This window comes from Meriones unguiculatus, chromosome 6 (genome assembly GCF_030254825.1).
Source record: "Meriones unguiculatus strain TT.TT164.6M chromosome 6, Bangor_MerUng_6.1, whole genome shotgun sequence".
In the NCBI taxonomy this organism is placed as follows: domain Eukaryota; kingdom Metazoa; phylum Chordata; class Mammalia; order Rodentia; family Muridae; genus Meriones; species Meriones unguiculatus.
The window spans coordinates 22,132,257-22,157,147 of NC_083354.1; the positions used below are offsets into that span (position 1 = coordinate 22,132,257).

The 24,891-nt window shown below is 47.2% G+C and overlaps 1 long non-coding RNA gene across 1 annotated transcript; it reads right to left on the reverse strand.

Moving 5' to 3' along the window:
* Positions 1 to 686: 686 nt before the first annotated feature.
* On the reverse strand, positions 687 to 18,513 carry LOC132654899 (uncharacterized). Its single transcript, XR_009592506.1, has 3 exons — positions 18,286 to 18,513; positions 14,755 to 14,911; positions 687 to 973 (listed from the first exon to the last, which is right to left on the reverse strand). It is a non-coding gene; the product is annotated as an uncharacterized LOC132654899 (long non-coding RNA).
* Positions 18,514 to 24,891: the final 6,378 nt, after the last annotated feature.

Here is a 24,891-nt window from a genome sequence, read left to right on the forward strand (position 1 = left end):
CTGTGAGAGACATTTTACACTGAAATGATAACAAGTGAACAGGAGTAAAATGAGCAAGGAAAAGTTGGGAGACATTTGAACTGCTTATCCTGTGATAACCACCTGCCAATAAAATAATACAGGCTTCTAGTTCCCACCAATTTGCCTGCAAATGTCATGATTTCCTCATTTTTAATTGCTGAGTAGTATTCCACTGTGTAAATGTACCACAATTTCTGTATTTATTCCTCCATTGAGGGACATCTGGGTAATTTCCAGATCTGGCTATTACAAATAAAGCTGATACATAGTTGAGCAAATGCCCTGTGTATACTTGAGCATGTTTTGGATATATGCCTAGGAGTGGTATAGCTGGATCTTGAGGAAGCACTATTCTTAATTGTCTAAGAAAGTGCCAGATTGATTTTCAAAGTGTTGTACAAGTTTACATTCCTACCAGCAATGGAGGACGGTTCCACTTTCTCCACATCCTCTCCAGCATGTGTTGTCACTTGAGATTTTTATCTTAGCCATTCTGATGTATATAAGGTGAAATCTCAAGCTCATTTTGATTTGCATCTCCTGATAGCTAAGGATGTTGAACATTTCTTTAACTGATTCTCTGCCATTCAATATTCCTCTATTGAGAATTCTCTATTTATCTCTGTACCCCAATTTTTAATTGGCTTACTTGATTTGTTGCTGTTTAACTTCTTGAGTTCTTTATATATTCTGGATATTAGGCCTCTATCAGATATAGGGTTGGTGAAGATCTTTTCCCAATTTGTAGGCTGTCGTTTTTGTTCTGATGACAGTGTCCTTTGCTTTATTGAAGCTTTTCAGTTTCATGAGGTCCCATTTATTGATTGTTGATCTTAGAGCCTGTTCTGTTGGTGTTCTGTTCAGGAAGTTGTCTCCTGTGACAATGAGTTCAAGGTTCTTCCCCACTTTTTCTTCTAACAGGTTTAGTGTGTCTGGTTTTATGTTGATCATCCTGAGTGAGGTATCCCAAAAGCAGAAAGACACACATGGTATATACTCACTTACAAGTGGATATTAGACATATAATATAGGATAAACATACTAAAATCTATACACCTAAAGAAGTTAAGAAAGAAGGAGGACCCTGGGTAAGATGATCAATCCTCATTCAGAAAGGCAAAAGGGATGGACTTAGGAAGAGGGAGGGAACAGGACTTGGGGTAGGTCATGGGAGGAGAAGAGAGAGGGAAGATGGGATTGGGAGGAGACGACGGAGGGGGCTACAGATGGGAGACAAAGTGAATAAATTGTAATAAATAAAAATAAATAAATAAATTTAATTTAAAAAGAATTTAAGGACAAATTCAAAAAGAAAAAGGAAAAAGGAAGTAACTGGCAACATAGCCCAGCATGCCTGAGGCCCTGGGTTCCATTCCCAGCCCCATATAAACAGGGTGTTTTTACTGGCTGAGCCATCTCACTTGCTAGGCCTACAGTACAGTCTGGATACATGGATTATGTCTTTTCTATTGGGTCACAACACACGGCACTGATAGTATTTCAGCCTGTAGACTGTAATCATTTGCAACATATGGAGCAATTATAAACTAACGTTACATAGGATCTACAAATCATATATGAATATCAACTATGTATGTTATATATCCATATCTTTCTTTACATACATTTATGCACGCACAACACTGGGTGTCATGCCATGGGCTGTTAGCCGTCTTGGCATTTTTAGTAGCATACCTTACGGCAATTGGAATGCAAATCCCTTTGGGATGTAAACCTCAGACCCTTGGAGGCAGATAGCTTTGTGGTTTGGATCAGAGGTCAGGAGTGACAGGTGAGGTGGGTTAACTCCCAGAAGTGGGAGAAAGGACATTCCTAGTTACATACTCTACATGGGGCCAGAGGTGATTCACAGGTCGTGTGTGTGTGTGTGTGTGTGTGTGTGTGTGTGTATGTGCACGGTATGCGTCATGTGTGTGTTCACCGAGTGTATTCCCCTCTTCCCAGCCCAAACTCTTGGCAATGAACTTTCTCCACACACTGTTCTCTGGGAAGATGCTGACAGCTCTTGAAGTCGCCACCTGCTAGGCTCGTTCACTACTCATGACAGTCCAGTTTTAAGCTTATGCTCCCATTTTACCATTTAGAAGCCAGGACTCATAGAGGTGAAGTGATGCCTCTCCAAGCACCCCACGGTAGAGCCAGGATTCCTTCCTGGTCAATCAGAATCCAGAGCCTGAAGCTCTTAAGCCTGAGATTGTGAGAGAGATGATTCCACTACAACAGTCCCGGGAAGCCCTCCAGCACTTTTTATTTGTTTTATTTTATTTTGTTGAGATGAGGCTTTGTGTAGTCCAGGCTGGCTGGCTCCCAAACTCAACGTGTGGCAGGTGCCCTTGACTTTCTGATCAAGCTATCTTTCCCTCTAGGGTGCTGAGATTATGGGTGTGTGTTATGTTTACACGGTGCTGGAAATGCAGCCCAGAGCCTCACGCATACTAGATAAGCACTGTGCAAGTTAGGCATGGGAGGGCGGACATCTAAGCCCAGTGTTGGTCTGTCCTGCTGTTGACCTCTAGTCTGGCCTACAGCCAACCAGGAAGGGGCATTGGGAAGTAGGCTCCTGGGAATTTTCCAGGGAGATTTAAAGGGAAAAGCCTACATTTTAGAAGAAATTTCAAAAATAAAAAATAAAAAAAGTCCAATTAAAATTCTTTCTATGGTTTGGGCCATCTCAAGACATCTGGGGCCATCCTGGAACATCTGGGGCTATCTCAGACTGTGTGTAAAACAGGAATAAGTCAGACTTGGATCCATATCTTGGAGAATTGAACTCTAGTGTGAAAGACTTACCCTGTGCATTTTTAAAAAGTCACTTTATTTATGTATATGGGAGCTTTGCCTGCATGCTTACGCTTGCCTGCCTGGTGCCTGTGGAGGCCACAGGAGGAGATTGGGTGCCCTGGGACTGGAGTTACAGATAGTTATGAGCCACCTGTAAGTGTGTTATTATTCATGTGCTATGAATCCAACCTTAGTTCCCCAGAAGAGCAGCCGGTACACTTGTCCTCTGAGACATCTCTCCAGCTCCACCCTGGCATTTTTTCAGAAGCTAAGGTGGGATGTTAAAGCTCAGAGACCTTAGGCCAACAAGTAGGTGCCAATCTGGGAGGCTGAGCAGCACTTAGATTCAAGCCCAGGTTTTCTTACAAGTCAGCTGAGTAATGGAACTCTCCAGCCTTAGTTTTATTATTCCCAAGGTGGGGAATTGGAAGTTCAGGTCAGTAAGATGATGGGTGGAGACACTGGTATGTAATGAATGCTTAGTCACTGACTGGGGAGGGGGGTTGCAGCAGGTACCACCTCTATGCCAGGACAGAAAAGCACCCGATAGCAGGATGTCCAGTGAATTTATTGCAAGTTTCATGTGACATTGGAACCATCTTAAATGAAGACCCAAGACCTGGGAGAACTCTCCATTTTTTTCCCCTTAGGCTCAACGGAGAATAGACTAGCATGAAGACCATGGTGTTGGGCAGACACGCCAGGTCTTAATGTAACAAGAATATATCCAGCAAAGCTTGTTCAGATCTCAGCTTCTGTCTGCATCATTCCCTCCCACTCATATAGGTCAGACACCTCTCGTCTGAGGGTCTTTGGAGAAGGAAGGTAAGAGTGGCCTTTCTAGGGTTTCTCTCTCCCTCTTTCTTCTTTCTTTTCTTTCTTTCTCTCTCTCTCTCTCTCCCTCTTTTCCTCTCTCTCTCTCTTCTTTTCTTTTCTTTTTCCCTTTGGTTTTTCAAGACAGGACAGGGTTTCTCTGTGTAGCCCTGGCCATCCTAGAACTCACCCTGTAGACCAGGCTGGCCCCAACTCACAGAGATCTGCTTGCCTCCGCCTCCCCAAGTGCTGGGATTAAAGGCATACTCCTCCACCACCCCGTTGCCTTTCTAGGTTTTGTGAGTATCTATTTCTATGATTTCCTCAGGCGAAATGAAGAAAAGAAAATTTAAGGTAGGGGACCCTTCCAATATCTCTCACCTAGGTACTTAGCATCCTTAGCATACCTTAGCATCACCTAGGTACTTTAGCATGCCAAAGCTGAGCACTGGGGGTGTCATTCCAATGCCCACACTTCACTTGCCTTCCCCCCACCATGGTGGTCTGCTGTCTAGAGACATCTATCACTACCAGTGGAGACTTGTGTAAGATTGGACATTCATTCTCTGTCACTGGAAGGGTGTATCATAGGCCTAGCCTTTCCCCAAGAATTATGAACAGTGAACAGTTTCTGGGGGGAGGGTTATTTTTCTTCAATGGTGCAGTTGCCATGCTCTGACAAGGAAGCCCAACTAAACTCACTGGCTCACCAAGCTACACAGGAACAGAATCATGTCTTGTTTCTGTCATCGGTACCCTTATCTGGATTGAGTAGATGTTTGGTTACTATATAGATGAAGACTTTGGCCTTCCATTTTTTCTGTGAGGAAATGACAATGAGCTGATCTTGAGAGTCTCTTTAGACATGCCACAGTAAAAGTTCGTAAGAGTGCTCCCCTCCTTACCCCATCCCTTACCCCAGAGAGTGCTCTTCTCGCCAGCACTGGCCCCTGGCAAGGCTCCAACCGAAAAAGCTGGATCCTGGAGCAGAGTGCCCACCGGTTTATCTGGAACTGCCTTGAGCAAACGACAGCACCATTTGAATCATCTTTGCCAAATGGGACTTAAACTTGAGGTCAGTGACCTGAAATCAGTGGGGCAGAGTTCTTCACGGGAGTATGAGTGATCTCAAAGGCCACCGACCACATCACTGAAAAGTCTCCCTCCAGCATGGACGCACAGATGGGGTCCCACCTTCCGATAAACGGCAACACTATAAACCCTCGACATGTGCCTCTGGGGAAGAGTTGCCTGCAGCTGGCGGGGAGGCTGCTAACTCAGGTGAGAATGCGGTAGCCTCCCCCTTCCCTTTCTTCTGTGAAGGAAAAGCAACAGGTCTGAAGGCCTGATCTTGAGAGTCTCTTGATGTGTCACAACTGCTCATATTACATAACAATGCCCATTGTGTTTTCTACAAAACAGGGCCTCCGTGTGTCACTGTAGCTCCACAAAATCTCATTGCTTATTCTGGGGACAGGAATGCACCACAGGCAACACTCAAAGGAAATGAGAAACTGAGGGGCAGGGGTGTAAGAAACATAGCCAATAAAAAAGTCCTAATCTTACTAAGAGTTTTTCAAGCCAATTGGAATGGTGAATACCCAAATGCATAAAAGAGAAATTCCCAAAAAAAGTTACAAATTGCCACTAAATATCTAAACATACACTCAGCCTTATTAAAAATCACATTAGTGAAAATTAAAATGAGGTTTTTGCCATTATATTATGGGTTATAATCTATTATATATATTATTATATATATTATATTATGGGCCGATATATTATGTAGAAGCTAATATATGTGTTTTTCTGTATTTTATAAAAAAAAAAAATTCCAAACTTTCCCTAACAGTTAAATGTGAGTAGTGAAATTATGAGAACTAGGAGGATTTTATTTTTCTTTTTTTTCCAAATTTTCTTTACTAAGTGAAGTTGACTCTCCCCTATCCATTGGCAATTAGCCTTTGACCCAAACGTGGCAGGAGCTCAGTGACATTTGCCTGGTGCACACCAGGCCCTGAGTTCAAGCCTACATCTCTTTGAAACTGGATACAGTGTTTCATTCGAAGGCAGGAAGATGACATGAACACAAGACCTTGAGGCCAGTCTAGGCAACACAGGGATACCCTTTCCACCAAAACCACTGAAAAAGTAAAATTCGTCTTTAATGAACGTGCACAGATCCTGCGTGCATGTAGATGAATGTTTGTGTGAGTGCACATACAGACCTGCGGGCCAGAGGTCACACTCAGGTATCCTTCCTCAGGAGCCATCCATTGGGTGTATCAAGACAGGGTCTGGCAGTGTCAGGAGCTCACCAAGTAGGCCAGGCCGCTGACCAGCCCTGAGGTCCCTGACTCCACCACCTTAGCCCTGGAGGCTGTCATAAAGTGTGTTCCCATACCTGGATATTTTTATGTGAATTCCGGGGATTGGACTCAGAGCCTCAGCAAGCACTTTACCAACTGAGCTAGCTCTCCAGTGCTAGACTTTTGAAAAATCTTGTCATTATTCCAAAGAAAATCATGTAGTTGGGCAGGGTGGCTCACGCCTTTCATTCCAGCAAAGGTAGGTGGGTCTTTGTGAGTTTGAGGTCAACCTGGTCTAAGACAGAGTTCTACAACAGCCAGGGCTACACAGAGAAACCCTGTCTCAGAAAAAAAAAAAAAAAAAAGAAAGAAAGTGGTGTAAAAACTGTTTGCATAGCGTTTGTGTCATATGAGGTATTGAAAGTGATCTGGAGCTGATGGCAGTGGAAGGTTGGGCAGAGGTTATATGCAAATGTTGCTCCAGTTTTTGAAAATAAGAGCCTTTTGGAGCCGAGAGGCTCAGAAAGCCCTTTCTGTCTTTCTGTATCTTATGTCCCTTCCCAGCTCCCTTACCTCTGGGTGCATGATCCTCCCTGTATGTCCCCTGTGACATACAGGCTTGTTTTGGGAATGGACCCTCCTAAACGTATTCCTACCTTACTTTCTGTAACTGAAACAACTTGTTTTAATGTTTAAGGAAAGGTCAAAGGGGATAATTCCTAACTCAGAGTACAGACGTCAATCAGACAGGACCAGGGCTGTTTGAAGTCTTGAAGACTTTCCCATAGTGGTTAGCCCTGTGGCAAGGCAAGAGGACCTGAGCAGAAGAGTAAATCACGAGCTGTGAGATTCGGCATGGAAAGGACAAGCCAGGCGGACCTGAACAGATTGGCCTCACACTGACTTGGATTGGCACAGCCTTGGATCCAGGATTAAACAGGATTTCCCCAGCTTGTCCTCCTTCTGAAAAGTCACTCCTCTCCATGGCTACTTTCTGCAGATCCTTGAGAGTGGGGCAAGTCAGACATGCAAAAAGGTCCCCTATTAGAACCAGGAGGGTTGGCAGGGCCATCAAGATAATTGCTGCCCTCTACTGAGCACGTGTGTGTGCCAGGGTTGCTCAGCATCTTCCTAGCCGCTGGTCCCCGAGGACAGATGCTCCGCCAAGTTGCAGGAGACAACTCTCCTGAGCGGACTTCTCTCAATCCTCAGGGCTGCCCTGGAGCAGTGGGATGGCAGGGGTAGAGGGGAGCAGGGACTGTTGTCTGGGGGACAGGGTTTAATTTTGCTTACCTTCACTTTATTCAAACAAGACAGGGAAAGGGATGTGGCTCAGTTGGCAGAATGTTTGCTGTTCTAGATCCCTTCCCCTTGCTCTGATTGATGCTACGACCAAAAAAGTAAGCCAGGGAAGAAGGGTTTATTTCAGTTTGCAGGTTATAGTCTATCATCAAGGAATGTCAGGACAGAAACTCAAGGCAGGAACCTAGAGGCAGGAACTGAAGCAGACCAAGGAGGAACACTGCCTGCTAGCTTGATCTCTATGATTTGTTCCGTGTACTTCCTGCCCAGACTTGGCATAGGCCAATCTGATGGAAGCAATTCCTCATGGAGGTTCCTTCTTCCCAGGACTACACCATCAAGCTAACAAAAACTAACCAGTATATTTGCCCAGCAAGCAAGGAGCCTGGGTTTGATTCTACACACTGCAGAAACCAGGCATATTGGTGCTAGCCTGTAATCCTAGCAGCTGGCAAGGTGGAAGCAAGGGGGCAAAAAATTCAAGGTGATGGCCAGTTACGTAGTTGAGTTACATGAGACGCTCTTTCAAAAACAACACACACACACATGTAATTTGGCTCTGAACAAACAGTGCCACCATGCCAGCTGTGAACCAAGCTGTTCAAGTTTGAAGTCTAGAAAAGCTTTGGCCATCACTCTAGAGACAGACGAACAACCCATGAGGTGACAGGATTGCCTTGCCTTCCTGAACCTACACTTAGGCACTGTCTCCCTCTCCCTGTTATAGTTTGTTCTGGAACACAGATGTTGTGACCTGAGGGTGTCTGATGGTAGTTAAGAAGGGCCCTGCATGATTTCTGGCCCCACTCCACAGTTTGCATGCCTCCTAACCACATTCCCTACTCAGAACAAACCACCTCAACCTTGGCAGAACAGACATCTATTGTCTGGACTTCTTTATTTTAATTAATCGATTATGCTATGGTCATCGTTGAGGCAGGGGCTCATGTGGCTCAGGCTGGTTTTGAACTACATAACTGAGTATAGCATTCCAGGGGAGCCAGACTGCGAGCATGGACCAGCACACCTGGTTTATGTGGTGCTGGAGACCCCGTGCAGGCTAAGTAATTGCTCTAGCACCATCCTACAACCTCAGTTCCAATTTCCTCTGTCTTCAAACCGGCTTTTTTTTTTCTTTTAAAATAGAAATTAAACTCTTCACTGGAAAGAAGATAGTTACTTCTGTAGTGAAGCAACCACAGAGGCCTGCTTGTTCAGTGGACAATTTCATGTGTTTGGCTAATGCCAAGCTTGGCTCTCCCTCACCTGCTGGAGTATAAACTTCTCAAGGGCCAGAGTGAGGCCTGCTTGGCACCAGGCTTCCCCAATGCTTGCTCCCAGCAGCTGCCCAGGAATGTTTGTTGAAGTGAAGTAGAAATAGCCGTGACGCTCTGGAAGGGCACTGTGGGACCCCCACGGTCTCTACAGAAGGAAGGAATTTTAAGTTCAATTGATGATAGATGTACAGTTACGTCAGAGTGCCAACGCCTGCTCACTTCATTGGGAGAACAACTGGCAATTCCTAGCAAGCTGAAGACACTCATACTCAGGAGCCTAGAAACTACTTCTGGAGGAACTTTGGCACTTGGGCAGGGTGGTGACGCTTACAGCAAAAAGTGTCTGTCGGCAGGGGAAAGGCCAAACTGTAGCTCAGTTAACAGAACACTGCCACATAGCCACAAAAAGACTATAATATTATGTGGGAAATTGTGTTATCAGGAAGCATAAACAAAGCTGAGAAACATTCAAAGTGATGCCACATCCCTACGAATATAGAAACATGTAAGCGAGGGTGTAAAACGCTCTACGACAAACACTAAAGCCACAGTGTTGGCTCCTGTTAGGAGAGCGGGAGAACAAGGAATGGATTGTGGAGCCATAAGAGGCCTTCACTGCATCTGTACTTTTCCTTTTGTTGTCTGTTTGTTTAGTAAGATTAATTTTTTCTCTTATTTCATGTATATGGCATTTATTTATTTATTTTTTGCTTACATGTATGTATGTGTACCTTGTGGATACCTGGTACCCGCAGAGGCCAGAAAAGGGTATCGGATCCTCTGGACCCAGAGTTACAGGTGGCCTTGGACTGCCATATGAGTGTGGGGAATTGAACCTGGGTCTTCTAGAAGAGCAGCGAGTACTCTTAACCACTGAGCCATCTCTCCAGCCCCTGATCTTTTTAAATAATGTAATTCTATATGTGTGTGTGTGTGTGTGTGTGTGTGTGTGTGTGTGTGTGTGTAAGGCTGTACGCCTGAGCATGTGAGCACGGGTGCCTGCTGACGTCACAGACCTTGACTTCCCTGGAGTAGGAGCTACAGTTGTGAGACACTCGGCATGGGCTCTGGGAACTGAATTAGGGGCCTCTACAGAAGCAGTACCCATCCCTCTAGGAATCTGAAGAAAGTATGACATCCAGGGCGGGGGAGATGGCTTGGTATGAGAACGAGGACTTGAGTTGAGGTTCCCGCCCCGCTTAAATGACCAGTACAGAAGCGCACCTGTATAAGTGCACGCAGACTCCTGGTGGAAAAGCTGAGACAGTAGGTATTTGGGACTTGCTGGCTAGCCTGTCCAGCCAAATTGTTTAGCTTCAGAGTCAGTGAGCTACCGTCTCAAAACGATATTGACCTCTGCGTGTACACGCGCACACTCACACACACACACACACACAACATAGAGTTAGGTGTGAAGTTACATACCTATAATTCCAGAACTCTAGAGGCTGAGGCAAGGGGATTTTGAGCTCCAGGCCAACCTAGGAAAGACCCTGTCCCAAAACGAAACAAAAAATCAACCAAACAATAAAAGTTAAAACGTTATATCCAATAATGGAACAATATATGGTTATAATGAAGAATGAGGTTGAACTCGTGGGTCTTGGAGAAGAACCTACAACTACTGCTTTGCCGAACCAGCATAATTCCTAACCACATTCTGAATATTTGTCCCTCTACTCACAATGTTCTCAACTCTCATTAAGGAAACGTCTCTTTACAACAGACAGAGACCACCACAGAAAACCACAACTAGCCACAACGCAGAGTTGTGAAGCCCAGCCCCAGCCCCAGCCCGGCTCCTGCACCTCCAGCTCAGAGATCATTGCGGAAGAGAGGGCAGAAAGACTGTAAGGGCAAGAGGAAGAGGGAGTTTGCCATGAGACTGTCTCTCCTAGAACTGTCAGAAGTGACACCCATCAAGTGTCCTCAACATGAACCAAACAAGGATGACACCGAGTCATGCCAAGGTCGACAGGGAAAGTTTACATGGTCTCAGCCCTAGACAAAGAACTTCAGGCAACTAAGGAATGCGGAGAACAGGAGGCATAGTCTTTCCCAAGGAGGAGCACAGCTGTTTGTCAGTCAATACCAAATGGTCAGCCCTAAAAATATGTACACACAGGTAACCTTATATGAACTGGGCAGGTTGTACTTATGTCTTTGGAAATATTTACACATACACACACACACCACCACCACCACCAACAACAATAACAACAATTAAAGAGATGCCATAAATTTAAAAGAGAGAGTGTGAGTGTGTGTGTGTGTGTGTGTGTTGGAGAAAGAAAAAAATGAAAATGAAGGGGGAAATAATATAATTGTGTTATAATCTCAAACATTAAAAAAGAATGAGGAGCTTTTCATAAACGGATAAAATCTCTATATTGTTCAGTGAAAAAGCAAGGTGCGAGCCAGCGTCTATACTGTGTGACATCATTACTCCATTGTGCATGCTGGGTAAGCACTCTGCCAAATGAGCTTCATTCCCAGCTTGCTTGATTTATTATTATTATTATTATCATCATCATTATCATTAGTAGTAGTAGTGTGTGTGTGTGTGTGTGTGTGTGCCTATAATGTAGGGTGGGGGACAATGAGTGTACTACAATATAAGGTCAAAGGACACCGTTTGAGAGTTAGTTCTCTCTTCCCATTTCTGGCTCAGTGGCACATAGGCCTCTGAGATCTGGAGTTAGGCTGCAGGTCGCTGTGGCTGGGGAGGAATGGCTGTCACGATAGCATCCCCGAGGAATCAGAAAACGTGCAGCCATAGTTAGGCATCCTCAAATAACCGGAGGCTATGGGCTTTGTTCCCAAAGTCCACCAAAGGCCAAAGTGCTGAGAGACATCTGGAAAGAATCCACAGTAATTATCAGAAACATCGTGCAACTGTGGTTTCTAGCAAGTCACGTGAGCAGCACCATTGAAGGCTGACTGGGGACGGCGTAATGGCTGAAGGGTTCTGGACATCCTGTGCAAATGAGACTCAAGGATGCTATCTGAGCTTACCATCGACACTGGCAGATATCAAGCTCAGAGACCCAGTGACACAGACTACAAAACATTTCCAAAACCACAATCTGAGATCAACCAATCAAAATCAATCAAGGGCTGGCCAGCCGGCTCAGCAGATTCACATGCTTGCCGTGCAAGCCTCATGACCAAAATTCAGTTCCTAGAACCAGCAGTGAGGACAGAACTGACCCCCAGAGATGTTCTTTGAGCTTACATTATAGCACACCCATTCCCCCTACCCTACATTTCATGTACATACATACACAAAAATAATAATAATTACATTTTTTTTTTTGAGACAGGATTTCTCTGTGTAGCCTTGGCTGTCCTGGACTCACGTTGTAGACCAGGCTGGCCTCGAACTCACAGAGCTCTGCCTGCCTCTGCCTCCCTGAGTGCTGGGATTAAAGGGCTGTACCACCACACCAGGCTAATAATTACAGTTTTAAATCAAGCAAGCTGGACATTAAGCTCAGCTGGTAGACTGCTGGTCCAGCAGGCACTAGAGTCCTGGATTTGACCCCCAGAACCTCGAACACTGGATGCAGTGGCACACACCTCTAATCCCAATGCTTGGGAGCTGGAGGCAAGAAGATCAAAAGTTCAAAGTCAGCCTTGGCTACAAGGTCAGCTTTGGTTAGTTCAAAGCCAGCCCGGACCATATATGATCCTGTCTCAAAAAACAAAAACAAATCAATTGAATTTTAAAGGATTGTGGCAGTGATAGAGTTCTATATAAAATCAATATTTATCACTTGTTAACTTTTTTCTCTTTCTACCTTTAGTTTGTTGGAGAACAAAAATGTATACATTGTTTGTATTTTGTTACTTTAAAATGCTCATTGTTCATTTTGCATCTTTTTAAATGCATACATTTCTCATCCTATTCATAAATTAACCAATAAAGTATGGCCAAGGTCACTAACTTTCCTTCTTTAAATGGCAGCGGAGGGGTGGGGTGGGGGGGTGGTGTCTGCTTGAATGGAAGACCACAGTGAATCTTTTTCTCCCCGGAAGGAAGCACATACGCACATGCCTGTGGGATGCAGCCTGTGTGGAGGTCAGAGGTCAACTTGCTGAACTCGGCTGTCTTCTTCCTCCATTTTGGTTTGTTGTTGTTGCTGAGACAGGGTCTCACTGTGTAGCCTTGCCTGGCCTGTAACTCACTCTCCTGAGTTCTAGACTTAGAGGCATGCACCACCATGCCTGGCTTCCTTGCGTTTGGAACCCGGAGATGGGACCTGGGCCATCAGAGGAAGCAATTAAGTCTTTTTCCTATGAGACATCTTAACAGTTCCCAAAAGCAGGTTTGTTTTTTTTTTAAGCAACCATATGTTTAAAAAGATCTTATATGTCCACATTGCTATATAAAAATATATATTCACATGTAATCTTATACAGAGATGATTATATACTGTGTTCACATGGATAATATTTAGAAGAACTCACAAGTAACTAATAGCAGTGCATATTTATAGGAGCAGACTTTTTCTACACACTTTTTACATGGTGTGTGTGTGTGTGCTGGAGACTGAGCCCAGATACCCTATCACTGCCTGTAGTTTGTTTGTTTGTTGCCTAGAACTCTCTTTTAGGAACCCTGTGTATCCTAGATGTCAGAGCTGCTGGTTTTCGGATCTAGGCGTCAAGGCCCCATCCCTTGCAGTGCCACCTGGTGGCCGTGGCCTGGTAAGGTGCTAAGCGTTTCTCTGAATTTTTGGGAGTGCCTGTGACCTTGACAGTGGGCAACACGGCGCCTTGCCCAAAATTGACTGAGGCTGGCTTCAGCTTACACATGATGGACGACCAGGACTGTCTTGTGTGGACAGAATGCCACACAAATGCTGGAGTTTCATGACCTCTGTCCCCAAGGTGGCCCTCAAAGGCAGCCGACAGTAACAGCACGGGGACTGCAGAGTCCAGAGCCAACCCTTGCTCCACCATCTGCTAGCCCTGTTTTGTGCAGCGTAACCTCTTTTCGTTGTTGTTGTTGTTTGTTTTTAGTTTTTCAAGACAGCCTTTCGCTGTGTAGCCTTGGCTGTCCTAGCGTTGTAGACCAGGCTGACTTGAAACTCACAGCGACCTCCCACCTGCCCCTGCCTTCCCGAGTGCTGGGATCACAGGCGTACACCCCCTCCTCTAGTGGCAGCATAACCTCTGAGCCCTCTGCTTCCTATCTGCAAAGGTGGTCGGTTCAGGTCAGGAAAACTACACCCAGGAGATTAGAACAGCGTCTTTACACAACAGGCTCTGGATAACCTCGAGTTCTCCCGCACTATCCACTGGTACCCAAAGGGCAGCTGGGTTCCCAGGCAGGCCCAAGCCTGGGAAGTACTGAGGAAGAAATTTATGTACTTCTGATGTTTATAAGTCCTTGCCTTCCTTCTCCTACCTTCTTGGGTTTTTTTTTAAATTAATTAATTAATTAGTTAGCTAATTAATTAATTTATATTGTGTGTATGTGTGTGCATTGGCACACGCATGTTACAGCAGATGTGTGAAGGTCAGAGGACAGTTTGCAAGTTATTTCTCTCCTTCCACCATTGGGATCCTGGGGGTGAAACAAAGATGTCAAGCTTGGCAGTGGGCACCTCTACCCATGAGCCTTCTTACTGCCTACACGCCATTTCTCCTTTAGCTGCCAAGGATACCTCTGAGGCCTGGCTATGGGGAAGGGGAAGCTCCAAGGCAGTGCAACCCCGCAGGGAGGGTCAGACAGCCCTACAGCTGCCCAGGTGCTCTGTAGAAGGACAATGCCTGTCCCCGGGGAACCCGCTGCTGAAGATTCCAAACAGATAAATCACGAGGAAAATGCCAGAAGTTGGGGACGCGAAGAAAAAGCAGTGATAAAGTTGGTCGTCTGTTCTTGAAAAAGTGTAACTATGAGCCTGTAAGTCTCCCATCCATAGAGCCAGAGTAGCCTTTTAACGTCCCTCTTAACTCTTCCCCAAGATGCAGAAGCAGGGTTGGAAAGGTGGTCAGAGAACGGACTGCTCTCCCACAGAACAAGCTCACCTTGCGTTCCACCACTCTCTGTAACGCCAGGTGACCGGATGCCCTCTTCTGGCCTCTGTAGGAACTGCATGCACATGGCACAGACGAAACACTCATACACATTTAAAAAAACACAGAACTCTACGAAGCTGTGTTAGTTTGTTTTGTTTTAAAACAGGGTCTAATATAGCTCAGGAGGCTGGCCTTGAACTCACCATGTAGCAAACGATAACCTTCAATTCCCGGTCCTCTTGCTTCTGCCTGCAGAGTGCCAGGACTGCAGGCATGCACCAGCGTATACAGTTCAGGCAGCGCTGGGGCCTTCTAAAATCCTCAGACTACCAGTAGCTCTCCGTTGCTGTGACAGAATACCTGAGACCATCAACGTAAAAGGAAGAACAGCTTGTTTGGGCTCATGGTTCGGACGTTTAGGTCCATAATTGCTTGCCTCTGATGCACTGGGTGAGACAGCGCATCATGGCAGAAGCTGCTTGCTACGCGACATCTGGAAACAGAACGACGGGAAGAGTGGGGCACAGTACACACCTGCGATCCCAGCCCAGGGGACGGGGATGCTGAGGCAGGAGGGTTGCAAGTTCAAGGCCAGCCTGAGCTACATGGTAAAACCTTGTTTCAGAAAAACAAAACAAACGCCATTCCCCTTCAAGCCTCAGCTTCCTGGCCCGTAAGACAGAGACCAGAGCTTCCTTAGGATTGGCATGAGGGCTGACGGTAATAAAGATCAGACGTGTGGCAGGTGTTTCCGGCGGGAGGGCAGCAGCAGCCGCTCTCTGGCAAGGCCCCTTTGCATTTGGCCGTGGGCAACCGAAGGGGCCAGGCAGGCACTTTACAGCAGGGCAGTGAGGTTTCTTGAGCAACCACAGCTCCGAGGGCGTGCAGGATGTGGGGCCGCCCCCGGCAGTAGTGAGGAAAGGTGGAGGACGAGAAGCAAGAGGCTCGTCACGTCAAGGGCCTTGCTCACCACCTCTGCAGTCAGCACGGTGGTTGGCAGAGGCAGCAGCACTATGGGAACCCCATGCCCGGCTTACTGCCCGGGTTACTGCTTGCGCATTTGCGTTTTACTGTCGTCTGTAAAGCTGTTACGACAGAAGCGGCTTTCTGGGCATGATACGCTAAGTGTCGACATGCATTAGCTAATCCAATAGTCACAGAAGCCCTGCAGGGAAGACAATTTCATGTCCATTTTACAAGTGGGAAAACTTCGGCCTTGATGCCCTGGTTTAAAAAGAAAAAAAAAAAAATCACCCAGCCAAGAAGCTGCCAGAATGTCATTTAAACGCTTGAGCCTGACTCCCAAGCCAGGGTTTCCAGATCAGTACCCTGGACCCAGACCGGAAGACATTTTCTTATTTTCTTGAAACCAGGCCTCTCTGTGTAGCCCCGGCCAGACCTACATAGATCAGGCTGGTCTTGAACTCACAAAACTCCACCTGCCTCTGCCTCTGTAAGTACTGACATTACAGACACCTGCCAGCACATGCTGCTGGAAAAGGCTCTCTGAGGAACAGAGTTAAGGACTGCAGGCTTTGCAGGAGCAGAAAAGCCCACCCCCGGGGCCAGCAACAGGCGGGAACGGGGTAAGAGTCATGGCCCACCATCACGGAGCAGGGAGTACAGAGGGAGGTGTCACCCCTATCAAAGCTTCTTCCCTCAGCAAAGACTTTCAGCTGCCGGCTAGCAGCTTTGATGGAAACTGGTTGGGCCCGGGATTCTAAGGCACTGGGCCTTGAGTCTAAACAAATCAATATTCATCCTGGTCTCTCTACTCTTGGTCTAGAGATGAGCATGGAGACCACGAGAGGCTTTGCTGTGGTTTCAGAATGTCTGCTCACTTCTTTTCTTTTTCCTTTTTTTCCCCAGACATAGTTTCTTTGTGTACAGCCTTGGCTCTCCTGGCCTCGCTTTGTAGACTAGGCTGACCTCGAACTCACAGAGATCTGCCTGCCTCTGCCTCCTGCCAAATTACTTTTCTTGTTGGTATGACCTAACACCTGACCAGAGAAGCAATTTAAAGCTGGGCATGGTGGCGCATGCCTTTGATCACAGCGCTTGGGTGGCAGAGGCAGTCAGATCTCTGTGAGTTTCTGAATTCTAAACCTGCCTGCCAGGCTACCTAGTAAGAGCCTGTCTCAAAGGAAAGAAAAAAAAAAAAAAAAAAGAAGAAAAGAAAAAGATTAAAAAAAAAGAAGATGTGTTGGTTTTGACTTACAGTTTGAAGGGATACAGTCCGTCATGGCAAAGGTACACAGACAGGAGTGTGACATGGCTGGCCACATTTGTATGTACAGTGTGGAAGCAGAGACAGACAAATGCTGGGGTTCAACTAGATTTCTCCTTGTTAAACCATCCAGCCCAGCCCCAGTATCAGCCACAGCCACGGTGGGGTTTTCCCTCTCAGTTCACCTAGACTAAAATCTCCTCACTGACACACCCAGAGATGTCTCTGCGAAGCGATTCCAGATCCTGCCAACTTGGCAATTTTAACTATCAAAGTATCCTTGGATAACCTTTCTGTCTGACAGCGTCAGTCCAGTAAATGTGGTAAAATCACTCTGCCTGCCCCCTGCTCAGGTACTGGGATACAGAAGAAAAACCCTGGTCTGTATAAAATACTCAGCCGGTTGGAAAAGTGAGAGGCGTGGGCCCTGCCCTTCCCCCACAGGGGCTGGGCTGAAGCATCAAGAGCCCTTCAGAGACATCACTGTGATTCACAGAGCTACTCTGTGATTCCTGGCCCAGAGGAGCCACCCAGGTGTCAGGCTGGGGCCCGGGCATCTTCAGCTTCCAGCAGCGTCAGCAAGGTCTGAGACAGGAGCCTTACTGTATTTCAGATGACCCAGGCACCTGGCCAGCAGCACAGCCCAGGGGTGCCGCTTTATGTCCTTGTCTGGGCCTTTTCTCTCTTCTGCTGCTCGGCAGAGCCAGGCCTCAGGGAGGGTTGTGGAAAGAGCATCTATTAAGCTCCACAGGCACTAGAAACAGTTGGCAAGAGAGACAGGCAACGGCAGATGCCCCCAAAATGCTTGAGAATAAACTTGGGACCCTTCAACAACTCCATCCTTCATCCGGTCCCTCCATAAACACCCTGACAAACGCTTCTTTCTGAGCACATGGGGTAAGGTGACCAAACTTCAGGCCTCATCTAATGAGGATAGGACGGCATACAACTGACTGGGAGGGGTGGCTGGTATCTCAGCTGAGGGTCCAAAGAGCCTATCTATCCTCCCTCTATGGAGGGACCTGACCTTAGGGGGGGGCATGTCTTCCCTCAGGTGCAGCTGATGCAATGATGCTGAGTGTTGTTTTGATTAGAGGGCCAGCTTCTACAGTAGCTCTGTCTCACAACACCTGCCAGACTCAGGCAAGCTTGGACAGTTGGGTGCACTGCTGGTGGTGTCTCCCACTTGTCCTTACAGCCATCCTCCAGCCATGATTCCTTTTTGGAGACTGGCAACTGCAGCCCATCTGGACATCTTGCCCATGTCTGGGTAGCTAATAGATAAAGAGGTGGACACAGGAATCCGTCTGGCTGCTCCTAGATCAAGTCCTTGCCTATCTCATTAAAATTATCCTAAGAGCCTGAATTGTCCCCTCCACAGGCTGTCCCACCCAATCCAGTATGTGCAGGCACATGGGCGGTACCAGAGGTTGACACTGGGTGTCCTTCCTCAGGAGTCCTCCCCCCCCTTTGGGGACAGGGCCTCTCACTGGAACCTGAGACTCACCGATTAGGCTAAGATGTCTGGCCGGCGAGCCCCAGGGATCCTCGTGGTTCTGCCTCCCCAGCGCTGGGATTCTGGGATCAACACATAGATGCTGCCTCACCTGACTTTTTGCGTGGGCTCTGGAAATTGAACATGGTGCTCACGCTTGTGCGGGAAGGACCTTACGCATGGAGCTGTCTCCTCTCAGGATGGTTTTTCAGACGTATCATAGCAGAATCTCCCAAGTGACTTGTTGAAGGACCCCAGAGCTTCTAAGGCAGGGAAGGCGGGGTGGGCTAGAGAATTCTCACCTCTAAGAGTTTCCGCTTGCTGGCCAGAGAACACAGCAGGAAATGCTGAGCTAAACCGCATCTCCAAAGAAGAGTCACCTCCCCACCACCCCGGAGGCTCGAGCCTGCATTCACAGTCTTTTTCTTGTCCAGCTCCAACAGCTCCACGGTGTTCTCTGCTTGAGCCTCACCCTACCACGTCACCCCACAGCCTCAGGCAGTGTAAGCTCTTTCCCACCTTGGGGTCTTTTCTCAGGCTGGTCCTGGCTTAGACTCTGCAGACCCTGCGGAAACACAAGGCCTCTTGTCCTTCAGGCACTTCTCAAAAGCTCACCAGAGTGAAGGCTCCTTCCTCAGCTCCTGGCTTGTTCCTGTTCCAGCCTGTCACTACACTGTGGCTTCCTGGAGGACTGTCATATTCCCATTTTTGTCTACACATCTGTTAAGTGCATAAACTGCCCAAGACAGAACAGGGGTGGTGGGTGGATCCTTGGGGAAATAGATTTGGGCCCAACCAGAGAAAGAAACTGTCAAATGTGAAGAATTTGGTACCAGCTTCCCCCCACCCCCAAGACAGGGTTTCTCTGTGTAACAGCCCTGGCTGTGCTGGAACTCTCTTTGTAGACCAGGCTGGCCTTGAACTTCCGGAGATCTACCTGCCTCTGCCTCCCTAGTGCTAGGATTAAAGGTGTGTGCCACCACAGCCGGCTTGGTGCCGGCTTTTGGGGTCCTGCCCTTCCCAGTGGCGGTGCAGACGTCATCTACCAAAGCCTGTGTTTCGGTCATATTCTGCCCTTCTTAGGCTCCCTCTCTGGTGCCTGTATCCACTGGAGAAGCTGACCCCTGACTAAACCCATTAGCCTGCATTTCAGAGCAACAAGGCTCAATAGGCTCGCTGGATCTCACTAGGCAAGCACGGTCTTTATCAGCCCTCACTGACCGAAGCCAGGGAACGACCAGAGGAGACATCCCTGTTCAAGGCAGCCTCTCCGCTCACCGCTTCCTCTGAAGAACAAGTCCCACCTCATGCCGCCATCCCACACCTGCCTTATGAGGCTGCGGTGAGCGGCTTGTCTACTGTGAAACCAGGGTTCTGCAGCTGCGCCCCAGCAGGGGCTCCTGGGAAAGCAACCTCACTTCACAGCGGGGTGTCCAATCTTCTGACATTATGACATGGCATTGTGGTCCACAGACGTGTTGGACCACAAGCATAGCTTTCCTGGGACATGTGCAGCCCATGGGCTTCAGGTCAGACATGCTACAGCAGTGTGTGTGCGTGTGGGCGTGTGTATGTATGTATAAGCATATAAAAGCTCACTAGGGTTTTATCTGTAAGAAAGGAGGCTTCTTCCTCAGCTCCTGGCTTAGTTCCTATTTCATTCTATCTATATATATATGCATATATATACATATATGTGCAGTTAGGGATGCATTATAACAGTTTTTATTACATTTATTTAAGTGTGTGTGTGTATGTGTGTGCTACATGCGTGTGTGTTACTATGCATGCATGGAGGTCAGAGGTTACTTCCTTCATTCCATCATGTGGGTCTCAGGGAGCAAACTCGTGTCATCAGGCTTCATAGCGAGCCCCCTCATCTGCTGAGCCCTCTCCATGGCCTTACCTCCCGCACACTGCTGGAAATGGTTCATCCACGGCACCTTCCTAGCTGCACATAAGCATGGCAACGGTCTCCGGTCCTTTCCCATCTACAGCTGGGAAGGAACCAGTAAGAGCCATCCCAACTTTGAATTCCATGAATGGGGCTTTCTGCCCCTCGCCCCCACCCCCCACCGGGGAAAAATTTTACTGTTTAGGTCAGACAAACCTGCAAGACTCAGTTGATTACATTGTGGCTAAGCAGATCGTGTGCAGTGTTATCTGTTGCCCTGACTGAAGAGAGGAGGGAGAAGTTTCCAGACTGTGATCTCTTACAGCTTGGTGGGGCTTTCCAGGGTTAGCACTGAGTGAAAGAGTTTGATGAGGTCTGCAGTTTATGCCATCCGGGAAAGCCTGCCCTGCTTCCTCCCCCACCAGGAAATGCACCCCCGGTTCCAAAGTCCGCAGTCCGCTTATGGAAAAGGTCTGAGAAAGCCACGACCCAGGCCCCAGCTGGGGAGCACCAAGGTCTCGGATTGATGACCTCTGTCAGCCTGGAGCTCTCGGGAGTTTTCCTGTTTCCGCTCCCTCCCTGGGTTAGCTAAGGTTACAACCTTCTGGAAGAATGCAGGGTCAGCCAGCCGTCTGCAATTTCCTCTCCCTGTGTGTGAAAGGAGATATGTCCAACTGTGACTACACGGAGCCACACATCCTCGTGACTCAGCAGATGCGAGTATCCCCCGTCCCCGGACTGTCAGGCGGACAGCTTCCAAGGTTTGAAATGGTCGTCACAGACTCTGGCGAGCCGGGAGTCAAAGGTGTCTCCCTGAGTCTTTCAGGCTAGTACTGAAGGTGGTCATACCTACACCTCTCTGTACCAGCAATGGGAACTGAACCCGGCGTTTTGCCCATTTGAGGAGAGCTTTGGCCACTGATCTACTCCCTCACCTGTGTTTAAAGTATTTTTGTGGACTGCATTGTGTTTACCTTCTCCTCCTAAGCTCACATATGGAACTCTTAATCACCTGTACTTCAGAAAGTGACAATATTTAAAGATAGGGCTGACTAGATAAGACAGATACATGATGGGCACTGATCCAGCATGAGGTGACCTTGTTTTGTTTTTTTTTAAGGACACAGACATTTACAGAGACAAACTAAGGAGAGACACCTCCTTAGAGGAAGCCAGGGCTGTCAGCATCTTGCAGTCTCTAAAGCTGAGAACGTAAGTTTCTACAGCACAAATCACCCAGACTCCGGTGTTTTGCCATGACACTTTTCACTAATGCAATACAACCAACAACAACAAGGAAACAGAGGAGGGGAAATGGATGTAGTCCTAGCACCGGGGCTAGGGCTGTGGTTCAGTGGTCGACGGCTTGTCTAGCACATTCAAAAGCTTGGACTTACTCTTCAGTTCTGTGGAAACGAAACCAAAAAAGCAGAAGCCTGAGCAACAGCGGGTGTCCACCTTGTCCTCCCCCACAGCAGTGGTCCTGAGGTGAGCTTACCCTGGATTTTTACTTAAGTCATCTCTGCTTCTAAAACACAATGTTATTGCATATAGATTTTGTACTTAAAGAAAAAAGTACCTATGTGGTTCTCCAAGATTTTTTTCTTTTTCTTTTTTTCATTTACCACTTCCCCCCTGCACCTCCCAACCCCCTCAGGAAGAGGAGAAGAGAATGTGAATGCGGGGTAGGCAAATCTGGGCTGGAATCCAGATCCCAAGTGCTCCAGCTGGGAGAAGGCAGGCACAGTCCTTAACTTTGCTGAGGCTCCTTCATCATCCTTTTAAATGGAGCTCATTTCCCTTACAGGGTCATGAGCAGAGCTTCAGCAGAATGCCCCACAGACCCACAGGTCCCTCAAAATCATCAGCCCCCTTGGCCTTTGTTGTTTGTTTTTTTCTTTAACTGAGGATTGAATGGAAGCTCTTGCAATATCATCTTGTCCCTAGATATTATAATCAACTGCTTTCTAGATTAAGAGCTAGAGCTTTGAATTTACTCAGTATGAGTAGGAAAATCTGTGTTCAGCTATCCATTATGAATTGCTGCTAATGGAGGGCATCAGTGGGAGGGAGGGAAATCAGGAAGAGAAAAACTTGAAGGAAGCTCACCAACTGTGCCCGCGCCTTTGAAATACCAATTAACCACTGTTGGAAGCTTCTCTACTGTTCCAACCCCTTCGCCTGTGAAGGTTTGCTGAGAGTGGGACCTTCTCAACAGATGCCAAGCGCGATATTTTGGGGGCTGCAGCAACCGTGAATAGAACAGTACGGGGCTGACATCAAACTGAGGGCGGACAGGGAGGGGCTGATGGAAATAAAAATCTCCAAGCCTGTGAGGGCTGCTGTCCCTTTCAACAGCAAAAGTACAGTTTTCACAAGTACTTGTTTTGATTGTCCACGGAGCACAGGGCTTGAATTTTCTTTCTAGAGGTCTCATGGTTCACTTGCTTATTTAGATGTGACCTTCTTTTGCTTCCAAAATATTTTGAGAGGTCTTTGTTTATTTGTTTGTTTGTTTTGTTGGCAAATAAATGTATGACAAGCAGAATCTTAGACCTGGGGTCAGGGAAGAAAATGAGATTGACTATAAAGCATAGTGCATGCTAAAATATTTATTTGTGTGTTTTAGGATATTATTGAGGCATCCAGAAGGCGCACAGGCAGCCGCTCTAGGGCAGACACCTGGGAGCTCTTCAAAGAACTTCTCTCACAGAATGTGGTTTTCATCTCCAGTCATTTTCCACTTTCCACAGAGAACACTGTGGCCTCAGCCCATTAACACCTCTCCCCACCTCAGAGCCAGAAGAACACATCTGTCTCCCCTGGGCTTGTTAGCCCACTCATGCATCCACCGCTACTAGAGGGAGGCCACAGTATGTGGGACTAGTGTGGCCTCCATTTGCCTTTCTGTCCTTGGGGGCCATTTTGCTTGGGATCATCCATATATGAAGGAAGCGTGAGTGAAACTGATTTATTGGTGATCTCGAGTAATGATGGCATTCAGGAGACAGAGGTGGGAAGACCAAGAGTTCAAGGACAGCCTGGGCTAAATGTGTTCCTGTTCAAAACAAAACAAAACAAGGGCTGGCTAGAGAGTCCGGCACACGAGGCTGCTTGCTGACAAGCCTGACAACTTGAGACCACCTGAAATCGACAGTCAGGACTCACACGGAGAAGAGAATCGATTCTTGCAGGCTGTCCTCTGAGCTCCGTATGCATGCCATAGAACATGTGCATCCCGTATACACAATCATCACTCACTCAGTCAATGTAAAAACAGACAACGAGAAAATTCCCCACTGTTAAAGGAATGGATGCCATACTCTGCCCGGGCTCTTTCCTTTCTAACACACACACATTGTACTTCCTGGATTATTTCCTGAGCTCAACTCTTTTACTCACCTTCCAGACTTCCTTCTTTTCTTTCACACTTCCCCTTAGACTTCCAAGGGTCTTCTCAGGAATTCTGGCCAACAAAGCCATTCTTACAACCAGAAAAGCATGGTGTGGGTTTGTATGCAGTAGAAATCTCCTTACTAACTTCATCCACCTTTTTCTCATCTTTCTCTTCTCACTTCTCCCTTGGCCCTCCTCTGTCTAGACTATTACAAATTCCCCTGCCTCTCTTGTCTGTGACTGGCAGGTATGTGGTTTGCTAGCACTATAATAAAAAAAAGTGCCAGAGACTAGATAGCTTAAACAACAGAAATTTATTTTCTCACACTGGAGGCCATATATCTGAGATTCAGTATGGGTTGATTACTGGTCCTCACTCCCACACTTTGGCTTTTTGAGACAGGGTCTTGCTGCGTAACCCTGGCTGGCCTGGAACTCAGTGTGTGGACCCGGGTGGCCTCAAATTCACAGCAAGTCCCTCCTGTCTCTGCCTCCCAACCCTTGGGATCACAGGCATACGGCACTGCATCCAGCAGCTGGCTTTTTTTGAAGCCTGTCTCCTTAGTTTGCAGATGCCATTTCCAGACCCCTATGTCCTTTCTTTTGGATTCTAATCTCCTCCTCCTCTTCTTCCTCCTGCTCTTCCTTGTTGCCCAGGCTGTTTCTAACTCCTGGGCTCAAGTAATCCTTCTGCCTCAGTGTCCCACATAGTTAAAACTTACAGGTACAAAGCACCACTTACAGTAAACCTCCCCCATGTCCCATTCCGGACTGGGACTCATGGCAATCACCCTGCCTTAACCTTCTAAGTGCTAGGATTGCAGACACGAGAGACCATGCCCAGAGGAAACCTCCTCTTATTGTTATTTTTTAAAAAAAATTTATGTGTATGTATAAGTGCCTGCATGTATGTGCAAGCACTATTTGCCTGGTTCCCGTGGAGACCAGAAGGCATTGGATCCCCTGAAACTGGAGTCACAGGTGGTTGTGAGCTACCCCTTGTGGGTGCTGGCACTGGAAACCGGAAATTGCTCTTAACCAGTGGGCCATCTCTCCCAGCCCCAATTCTCCCCTTTTTGTAAGGGTATTCATTAGTCATATCATATTGAGTTTACCTTGATGGCTTTACTCTAATGAGCCATTTTATCACTTTATCTCCATTGACAGTGATGGTCTGTGACACTGAGGGCTAGAACTTCAACTTATGAAGTTAAGAGAGCTATAAGTCAGCCCCTAACAGGAGGACTAACAGCAGTGGTGGTAGACGGGTCACAGCCTTCTGTGATGGGGAGGCACTTTCAAGGGCAGATGCAGAGGCCCACACCTCG